Source organism: Nannospalax galili, unplaced genomic scaffold, assembly GCF_000622305.1.
Source record: "Nannospalax galili isolate Female #2095 unplaced genomic scaffold, S.galili_v1.0 scaffold215, whole genome shotgun sequence".
Classification (NCBI taxonomy): domain Eukaryota; kingdom Metazoa; phylum Chordata; class Mammalia; order Rodentia; family Spalacidae; genus Nannospalax; species Nannospalax galili.
This window is the reverse complement of record NW_008338533.1, coordinates 7,043,739-7,051,171: the sequence shown is the minus strand read 5'-3', so window position 1 is coordinate 7,051,171 and position 7,433 is coordinate 7,043,739. Positions and strand designations below refer to the sequence as shown.

Sequence of the window (7,433 nt, the reverse complement as noted above, 5' to 3'; positions counted from 1 at the left end):
TTCCGCAGTAAATTTTTATGTGTATGAGTGTTTTGCCTGCTTGCATGCAAGTGCACTTATGTCATGCAATTCCCACAGAGGCCATAAGTGGGTGTTAGATCCCCTGGATCTGGAGTTATGGATAGATTATTAGCTGCCATGTGGGTGCTGAGTACCAAATCCAGGTCCTTTGCAAGAGCAACCAGTGCTCTTAACTGCTGAGCCATCTCTCCAGTCCCTGGATTTCCATTTTGAATTTACGTTTTTCTCCAAGTGGGACATTTAAGGAGCATTAATGAGGTCATTTTAATTTTAAACTGGTGTGTGTTTAATATACACGTATCTTGTATGACTGATGATTACTGATGTTGGCACACTTAATTCCTGTAACTAACTGCATCAGTTAATGACTATTACAGAATTACCAGGTAGCCAATTGCCACAAAGCTTTGGGCACGTGCATGACAACAAACATTTCTTCTGCTCATGCAGCTGTGGGTAACTCAGAGTTGGGCATTCTTGGCAGGATAGCTGACTGTGGGTTAGCTCTGCGACTTTCTCACCCTTTGCGACCAGCAGGGCTTTCTAGGCATGTCTTTCCTGTTGCAGTGTAGATTCAGGAGAACAAGGGAAAACATTTAAAAATATTCTATTTATTTTATTTTATGTGTATGAGTGCTTTCCCTGCATGTATGTAAGCGCACCATGTGTGTGCAGTACCTACAGAAGTCAGAGGAGGAGGTCAGATTCTCTGGACTGGAGTTATGGCCTCTGAAAGCACCCCCTTTTTTTTTTTTTTTTTTTGAGATGAGTTCTCACTACGAGGCCTGATTGGCCTGGAACTAGTTGTGGAGATCAGGCTGGCCTCAGACTCATAGAGATCTGCCTGCTTCTGCCTCCTAGAGTGCTGGGATTAAAGATGTTTGCCACCGGCTCCACTTGTATTTTTTTTGTTTCATTTTTATTTTTATTTTTATTTATGTGTATGTGTGCATTAGTGTATGCCACAGTATGTGGGTGCCCATAGAGGCCAGAAGAAGGTCTCAAATTCTCTGGAGCTGAAGTTTCAGGTGGTCGTAAGCCTACTGAAGTGGGTACCAGAAACAGAACTCAGGTTCTCTGGAAGAGCAGAAAACACTCTCTGTTGTTGAGCTATCATTCTAGCCCCAACACTTTTATTTTTAAAATACCAGAAATGGTTCACTGTCATTTCCAGAGTATCAGTTAAGGCAAGTATAATGGTCAAATCCAAAGCCAAGGAATGGAGAAATGTCCTCCGTCCCTTTAAAGGGAAAAACTGCAAAATCATGTGTCAAGAGCCTGGATTTGGGGAGGGTGAAGAATCGGGACTGGTTATTCAAGAGCATCAATTCCTTTAATGTAGTAGTTAGTATATAATTAGGTGTACATATCTAATGCATGTAATGTTATGTGTTTTCACATATGTGAGCTCCCACGAAACATCCCCATGGTGTTCATGCACCCGATGCCTGTTCATCATAAGAATGTCCTCCTGCTGTCCTACCTTCTTTCTTCTTCTTCTCATAAGTCTACGGAACAAAGGATCTGCCCTCTTCACAAAGAATTAGCTGGGCATGGTGGTTCATGCCTCTAATCCAACCATTTGGGACACTGAGATAGGTAGGTCACAAATTCAAGACTAGCCTGGGCAGCCCAGTGAGATCTTGGTTCAAAAAAAAAAAAACCATTGAATTTATAAATGGCTTTTGGTAGGATGGTCATTTTCACAATATTAATTCTTCCAATCCATGAGCATGGGAGGTCCTTCCATGTTCTGATGTCTTCCTCAATCTCTTTCTTTAAAGATTTAAAAATTTCATTGTAAAGATCCTTAATGTCTTTGGTCAGGTTTATTCAGAGATACTGGAGGGCAATATGAAGGTGCCAAGGGAAAGCATCAATCGGTGGTCCAACACCAGCTTCAAGACCAAATAACCACATCAGTGGCCGGTACACCATTCTACTCTGTTCTGTGAATTTGATGATTCCAGAGTCAACATCTAAAGAGTATGTAATATATATTATATTGGTAAATTGTCATGTGCTATTTGGACTCTCTAAGAAGCTGGGTTTGGAAGCTGGGTTGCCCCTCACCCCTACTTCAGACCCAAGCATATCTATGTCAAGTGTCCTCCAAGAACCCCATCTAGGGGTGGGCTCTCCCCCAACTCAGTGACAGGGAGGAAAGAAAGCAAAACGGCCTGTATTAGTTACTTTCTGTATGATAAAACATGATGACCAAGGGAATTTATAGAAGGAAGAGTTTATTGAGCTTAAGGTTCCAGAGGGATAGGAGTCCATCATGGTGGGGAGGTGTGGTGGCAGAGGCAGCTGGAGCAGAAAGCTGAGGTCTCACATCTTCAAGCACACACAGGAAGCAGAGAGACAGACTGGAAATGGATGTGGCTATGAACTCTCAAAGCCCACCCCGGCATGGTCACACCTCCTTAAAAAATATTTTATTACTTTAATTTTATTTTATTGAGTGTGTCCCTTGCATGTATGCAAGTGGACCTGTACTGTAAAATGCCCATGGAGGTCAGAAGAGGAGAAGAGGGTGTCGGATCCCCTTGAACTGGAGTTAAGAATAGTCGTTAGCTACCATGTGGGTGCTGGCAATCCAATCCAGTCCTCTTCAAGAGCAGTCAATACTCTTAACAGCTGAGCCATCTCTTCAGCCCCAATGGTCACACAGAGGTGTGACCCCCACCCCCACCCCCAACAGCTCTACCAAGTGGAGACAAGTATTCAAATACTTGTAGCTTGTGAGGGACATCCTCATTCAAACCACCACACAGCCTGAGTAAAAACATTGTGCCCTTGAGAACAGTCAGAAGCAAATAGTTTTTTTTAAATTTTATTTATCATTTTATTTTATGTGTATGTGTGTATTGCCTGCATGTAGGTAAGTATGTGAGCCAAGTGGGCCTAAAGATGGAGGCCATCCCTGGCTCTTTAAGCCCAACACAGCTTAGTGTCCAGATGGGAATGAGACTTTCAGAACCCCATACCTCAGTCCACGGAGCCAGTGACCAAATCGCCAGGGAGCCTCCTGCCTATTACTTTATACCGTCCACTTACTTTGGCCTGTCTGAGGTGTGCTAGGCCTTCGGTGGCACAGTCATGTGGCCATACAGGATGGAGAATTGCAGTGTGGCTCCTCAGAGGCCCAGAGTAAGCCCAAGATCTGGCTCTTCTGGCAACACTGAGCACATTTGGAATGTTTTGATCACCATCTGTTCCATAACAGAGGCAGGATGCCCTCTTAGACCTCTGTGCCCTTCCTGTCCAGCACAGGGCATGGTCAGGACTGTACATCCAGGAAGTGGGAGGCAGGGCTACCTTAGTCCTTCATGTCTGACTGGGCCCTCTTCTGAGAGGTCTCTTCCTCCCTGGTCATCCTGTGGCTGTCTCCATGCTCCTACTTGTGGATCCTGACAGACTCTGTTCTCTGTCTTCAAAGCTTGCCGGCTGACTCCTCTCAGCACTTACAGTGCTCTCTCTCCCTAGGCCATCCTTCCCACTTCATTCACCTGCCCAGTTTATCTCACCACTCTTGGGATTACTAGATGTTGCCTGCTGACTGAATCCAAGGCCATCTCTTCCAGAAAGCCTTCCTGGTTTTTCTTTTGGGGTTCCTCTTCCCTTCACCAATGCATCCAAGGGGACCTCTCTGCCCTCAGACCAGTACGGTCCTTTGAACTGTGGGCTCTGGCTATCACTTGGCTGTGTCTGGCAGTGGACTGGGCTCAGGCCAACACCTATAGAAGGGAAGAGACTGTCCTCTGGGCAGATGGATCATCCTGGTTGGAATCTTGGCCCTGCCATTCAGTGGTTTGGCAAAACTATTCCCACTATGAACTGGATGATGAGTGAAATGGCTTCCTGAGTCCAGAAATGAGAGTCTAGACTACCTAGATGCACAGCATACTCCCTAACTCATGAAGGGAGAGAGGGCAGGGTTTGTCTGCCTGGCTCTCTGTCATCTCCCATTCCCCATCAAATTTACCCTATGATGATTAACCCCCCACAAGTCTAGGGGGTCTGTGGCTACATGAGATGCTAGATCCCGTATCCTGTGGTGGGAAATTCTGTCCCAAGGCTTGTGGGAAGAGAAAGATGGGGGATGCTGTCAGGGAGACTCTGCTGTGGAGTGAAGGAGATGTCCAGTGCAGCCCAGAACTCTTTTCCTTGTTTCCCAAAAGATGAAAGTAGTGAGTTTCTAAGACTTCCACCAAAGCCACTTGGCTCGTGAGTGGTAAAGTTCAAGATCTGAACATGGCTTAGCTCTGGAAACGGTAGGAAGACCAGGGTCAAGAACTTGGTTTTATTAAGCATACGAAACAGGCATGAGATAAAGAGCTTTTAATGAAAGGCGTCGATCTCTGTGCACCCTCTTTTCAGCTGGCTAAATGGCAGCAGTAGGTGGCCCTGGAGGTGAGGGCACCACAGACCATTTTTGAGGGTTTTGTGGAATCCACAGTGGGGTCTAGAGCTTCATTTGAGCTCCAATACTGTCTCCTAATCTTCTTCCACGTCCTTCTCTTCTAAAGCTTCATCTACCGAAGAGATGAGCAGGTCAGATGCAGAAGGATCTGGGTAGATAAACCGAAAGGAGGAAAAGAACAAGCCATCTGTCTATCCACTGTTGGCTGATGCTCTAAGGATCCTGAAGCCATTGCTGAATCCTTTGGTGCTGCTGGAACTGTCTGTCACAGTGATCACATGTATGTGATCAGTATCTGATGTATATCCTTGTATGCCATCTAAGCTCATCAGAGAGAAGACCTGCATGACACCCTTCCCAGCTACACCTACACAGCGCATCACATTCCACCCTGGTGCCTCAGCAGGTATTAAATACCTCAACATCTCTGTGCTCTGAGGAAAGTCTCTTTTTCTTTAAATTTTTAAAATTTTATTTATTTAATGTGTATGAATGTTTTGCCTGCATGTATGTAAATACAATGCCTGCAGAGGCTAGAAAAGGGTGTTGGATTCCCTGGAACTGGAGTTACAGACAGTTGTTAGCTATCATGTGAGTGCTGGGAATTGAACATGGGTCCTCTGGCAGAGCAAGTGTTCTTAACTGCCGAGCCATCTCTCCAGCTCCTGAGGAAAGTCTTAATGTCTGGTGAACCATGGTGCCAAGAGGTATACATCCCACTGCTTCTGGAAGACAGAGACATAGCCAAGCTGGACAGTGACCCCAGTATGTGCTAGTGTCTGTCCTGCTGCCTTGGCACCTCACCATCCTGACTATACCAGCCGGGGGTCTGCTGCACACGGGGCCTTTGGGGGTCCAGGCACACTGCCATGTTCCACACTGCCATATTCCATCACATCACGCCCATGTTCCCTTTTGTGCTGGTGGACCTGTGGGTGTTGCCGCATCTCAGATACCATGACTCATACCCAGTGGGCATGGGCGGGCATGCATGTCTTTCTGAGTCTGACTTCAATTCTTTGTGTACACCCTCAGTGGGGTTCCCATAGCCTATGGTAGTTTTATTTTAGGTTTGTTTTCTATCTGTTTCCATAGTGACTGTCAGTTGGCATTTGAACCTGTGTACAAGTGTTTCTTTTTCCCCATATCTTTGCTAACATATGCTATTATTATTATTTAGATAGGATCTTGCTTTGTAGCACAGGCTGGCCACTGCCTGATTCTCCTGCCTTTGTATCCCAAGTGCTTTAAAAAAAATAATAGTTGTCATAAGTGTGAAGGGACTTTTCATGGTGATTTGACATTGTATTTCCCTGATGATTAGTAATGTTGAACACCCTTTCATATTTCTAATTATTTCTGTGCCTTCTTATAAAAAAAGTCTATTCAGTTCTTTTGACTTTTGTAATTGGGTTACTTGCTTTCTTGCTATTAATTATATGTAAGATGAAGTTGGCTGTCTATATAAAATGGGTTCCACACCCATAGATTTAACTAACCAGGAACTCAAAAGTAGATACAGCATGCATTTATTTGTACTGAGCACCTATCAATGTTTTCTTTTCTTTTAAAAAAAGACATTTATTTTATGTGTATGCATGAGTGCCTGTGTTGTTATGTATGATTAATAATACAAATATGTACTATTTGCGTGCAGGTGCCTACGGAGGCCAGGAGAGGGCATCAGATTCCCTGGAACTGGAATTATAGAAGGTTGCAAGTTGCCATGTTGGTGGTGGGAACTTGGGTCCTCTGTAAGAGCAGTAAGTGCTCTTTAACTGCTAAGTTTCCTCTCCAGCCCCTGCAGACATTCCTGTATCACTGCTCCATGAACAGTACAATGCAGCAGCTATTTATACACCTTTTATGTTGCACTAGGCGTGATAAGTAACCTAGAGGTAATTGAGTGTATGCAAAGTTCTGAGTGGGTTTACATTGAACTATTATGCTCTTGTAGTGAGAGGTGAGTATTCATGGATTCTGGTACCTGCATGGCTCCTTGAATAAACCCTTCACAGTTACCTATGGATGGTAAGAATTAATCTAAAAACTCAGTCACTCAAGTTATAATGAAGGCAAAGAGGATAAAAGGAAATGAAAATTCATATGGCTGTGCAGTTTTTTCCCACAAGCCCATGAGAATTCCAACCAGTTCATTGTGATTTAAACACCCAGTGTTTCATAGATGTAAAAAAAAAGAAGCAAGTGGAAACTAGAAAGTAAAGTGCTTCCTTTAGCATTTTGCAGACAATAGATTTAAGCAGGCTCATAAATTAAAATGTTGGTATGTTCTTTTGATTATAAGAGAATAAATCTACGTGCTATTATTTTATTTTTTAACTTAAAATTTTTGCATTTAGTAATTAATTAGTGCACACTCATGCCATGGTGCCTGTGCTCGTGTTGGGGGAACAAATTGTAGGGGTGGCTCTTTCCTTCTACCATGTGGATTCTGGGGATCAAACTCAGGTTATCAGGCTTGGCAACTGCATCTTTACCACCTCAGACATCTTACTGGCCCTTATTTTCCAACTTTAAAGATTTCAGCAAAAGTCTGTTATTTCCTTTGGAATCATCTTTTTTCTTGACTTTGTGGTCAAAGCTTAAAAGTTTAAATAACACAAAGCATCATTGCTCCTATAGCCAAAGTGTACAACGTGACAGATGAGTGCTAGCAAATTCTGCTTGAAAGCAAGTGGAGAATAATCATAAATACAAGAGAAAATGGAAACTTTATAGAGATTTTGTGTTATTCAGTGAGAAGAAAACCCAATATTCTCCACATCTGGACTACCATCACATCTGAAAGCCAGATGAAAAGAGCGGCAGCTGTATCCATGGAAACGTGAGGCAGTGCTGGGGAAAAGAGACAGCATGAATCACAGGTGGGAAAAGTCATAATGACACAGCAGAGAAAGGGAACTGTGGGTAAAGCCTAAAACTAGACCAAGAGAGGGTAAAATAGGTGATGGTGTGTGTGTGTGAA

At 43.8% G+C, this 7,433-nt stretch overlaps 1 long non-coding RNA gene across 1 annotated transcript; it reads left to right on the top strand.

Moving 5' to 3' along the window:
* The first annotated feature begins 1,868 nt into the window (after window positions 1-1,868).
* On the top strand, window positions 1,869-6,704 carry LOC115070380. The gene is made up of 3 exons (XR_003849544.1): window positions 1,869-2,007; window positions 4,554-4,853; window positions 6,105-6,704. It is a non-coding gene; the product is annotated as an uncharacterized LOC115070380 (long non-coding RNA).
* The last annotated feature ends 729 nt before the right edge of the window (window positions 6,705-7,433 follow it).